Here is a 3,615-nt window from a genome sequence, read left to right as displayed (position 1 = left end):
TAAATAATTATTATCTTTATAAAAAATTTTGATATTATACCAAATATAAATTACTTCGTTATTGTACATAAATTAAATTATAAAAAAATTGAATTAAAAAATTACACAAAAAAATGAGGAATTTCAAATAGTTAATTTGATACTAATATCGATATATTTTTGTCAAAATTTTATGATATCTTCAAACATTATTCAAAAATAAAAACATCATCGGTTTCTCAAAATCACATAAAACCATATTATAACATCGACTGAAATAAAAAATAAAATTAAATATTAAAATACGATGTATCTCATTACATTGTGCGAATACGTTTCTAATATATATATATATATGTATTTGTGTATGTATATGTAATAATAATAATAAAATATAATATAATAATTACATAATATAACTTAAAATTATAATTGAATAAATATATATATATATATATATGTATATGTATAATAATAATATAATAATAAAACGTAATATATTATTATTTGACATTTACATCAATTACATTTCACATTCAACACCCCTATTTGGGTTCCCATTAGCACTCCCCTTGAAAAAACGACCGTTGGATCATCTAATCTGCAGAGATCCTTCACGACGGGCTGCTTCACAAGATCGGTAAACCCAAGTTCGTTGAGAGCTGAGACAGAATCATCATGGGAGAAGGCCACGTAGCTGTCAGAAATAGCTACAGGGTGGCTAAAACGAGGCGGAGAAGAGCCAGCCGGAGTCAGTCAGTCACCGACGACAGGCCAGAGGCCATTTCCGGCAGAATTTCCGGCAACCCATCACAAGTCAGCAACTTCTTAGATGACTCAGAACGGACAGCCATGAGGGGCTGAATCGATTGGTTTTTACATAAAGAGGCAGCAAGTCCTTTACTCACAGTATTAGAAGGTCGATAATCATGCAGAACCACATTATTGTTTGCATGCAGTAACAAGGTGGCAGAATCCTTCAACGGGGGATTAGAGACGATGGATGGAAGTGCTAGTTCTCCTCTTCTAACATCATCCTCGAGTTTTTCAGCAGTACCTTCATGCTTCCATCCGATATTAAACTTCATAGCATCCACGGCCGAGAGGGGTGGCGGAGGGCTGCTGATTTCTTCATGATCTTCCTTATGTAACTCATTACAAATGGATCTAGTAATACGACGGAGCTTATTAACTTTTTCAGCTCTTCTTAGCTTACATTTTTCTTCAAAGTTCTCAACTTTTTCTTGACGAAACATTTGAAGCGGGTTTGAGAACTTTAGATGAAGATTGGGGTTACGAAATTTCCTTGTTTTTCTATGCATTGATTCTTCAAACGAAGGAAACATATCATCCTTGAACACTGAACAAAATTCTTGTAATGTAGGTGAGGAGAGACTCTAAGCTTCTTCAATCAACTAACTTGGAGGATATTGTTAATTCTGCTTTTTTTGTCATCAATGGGAATCGACCTAAGCAAAAGGTGAACCTCTTTGAAAGGTATTACCACTAAAGTTACTAGTCCCCTAAAGTTCTGATAAGAATTTCTCAAATGAAAATGGATTGCATCCCACCTTGTGTGCGATCAAATGTAGCTATTTAGTTCTACCAGATAATTAATCCCAAAAATACCCTAAACACTTTTACAAGGGATATATCCAGGGCTCATTTAATCCCTTAATGTCTTTGAGTCCGCGTTTGTGATTTTCATTACTTGGTGCTTGTAAGAGATTGCAGTGGGACAGGTTCTTGTGGCGTCATATCTCACCCAGGCCCACACAGAGCTGATAGTAGAATTTTTTAAACCTGATTTAAATTATGGAACATATATGGGATGTAGCTCAAAACCCCATATCTGGCCCCCATATATACACACATGCATAAACTTTGCCATGAAAACATCTCACATTTATAATTTATGTTATTTTTTTGTTTCTTAGTTTTGATTAAATAAACTGTATTTTCAATGCAAAAAAGTGTGTTAAAATCTAATAGAATTTAGAATGGGTCTGGAGTGGGGAAGATATGAGGTAAGGGGTAGAGAGGGACAATATCAGTAGGAGAGAAGCTGGGTGGGGATGATATGGGGAAGTGACTTGCCATGGGTTTCTACAGCACCAAAAGAATTCAGATCTTTCAGACAAAAACTGAATCTGTTGAATTCAAGTTGACATTGTTGTATACCGCAGTTGGAAACAAAGAAAATTTGATGGTGGCAAACATACTTTTCTGGTGCGACTTCAAGGTGCCGCACGGCTGCTTTCACAGGTGATTCTTATGATTCGAGGCATCCAGAGTTCTTTGTTTGATAGAACTTAGCTCCATTCATCAACATTTAATGTGTGAAGTATGCATGAAGACATTTGACATCGGAAAAGACTGTTCAGGCACCTATATGTTTTTGACTCACAACCCCATTTCATAAATGCATTTATGCAAATAGCTTGACACTTGATGTGTTGGTGCTAAGTTGTCAGGACTACTGCCTGTGTATTGGTTTCATGCCCCTGAGGTTAGGCTTTGGGAGCTTGTAGGTGAAATGAATTGAGACATTACTAGTATGGGGAAAGAGTTAAGGAACATACTACGTTTTCTGTAGTATCATATAATTTCACCACTACATTCATCCACAAGCCTTCGCACATTATTCTTCCACTTGGTGATGGCTTATTACCTATATCCAAGAGATTTTGTTAAGATGGTGCCTTCCATTTATGATGTTTTTTTTTTTTTTTATTAACCTGGATATCCAACCCGCTATGCGAGCCGACTAATCCCAGGGCGATCACCTGCTTTGCGGATAGCACAGAGTTACCGCATTTGAACACAAGGGGATTTTTATTTCTCCTTGGAATTGAACCCGGGACCTCCAGGCACTGGTGTTTTCTCTTTTACTAACATAGTGTGGGCAAAAGCGATTGCAAGTATGGCTATGAACACCTGAACCCCTTTTCATTGCAAGTATATCATCTTTTAAGTATTTTGATGTATTTGGTAAATCAAGCAGACAAGTTTTTAATGTTTTATATAGAGCATTGGAAGTGATGTATTTGGTAAATCAAACAGACATGTTTTGAATGGTTTATATAGAGCATTGAAGTCGTAAGGTAGACATTCATGCAGGGGCGGATGCAAAGAGGAGGGATTGGGGTCCTGGGCCCCCAACAAAAAAATAATTTCAAAGCCCAATAATTTTTTTTTAACTTGTAATTTTTAATTTTCTTCATTTGGGCCCCCAACATGATTTTGTAAGAGGCCCCTCACTGCCTCACACTCACAGTTCTGGTCCTAATCTGGAAGAGACGAACGACGAAGGAAGCAGGGAAGACACGACCTGTGGCGAAGCAGGGAAGAAGTACCGAAGCGAAGAACGGAAGAAGACACGACACACGACACGACCTGTGGCTGTGGCTGCCTGGCTCGTTGCGAGTCTGCGAAGTGCGACCGCCGACCAGACTGTCCAGATGCCGACCAGGAGGCTGCCTGTGCGCAGCGGCGGCAGCGCGACTTAGGTTTTTGATTCGGCCTTCGGGTAAAAATTCTAATTTTCAAATTCCTGATTCCAGACTTCCAGTCTTTAATTTTGATTGCTTATTGGTGATTTGGTAAATGGTAAATGCTTTAGATTAGGTTAATTTT

This window comes from Cynara cardunculus (assembly GCF_001531365.2).
Source record: "Cynara cardunculus var. scolymus isolate 2C chromosome LG 2, CcrdV1, whole genome shotgun sequence".
NCBI classification, from domain to species: domain Eukaryota; kingdom Viridiplantae; phylum Streptophyta; class Magnoliopsida; order Asterales; family Asteraceae; genus Cynara; species Cynara cardunculus.
This window is presented reverse-complemented; position numbering follows the sequence as displayed.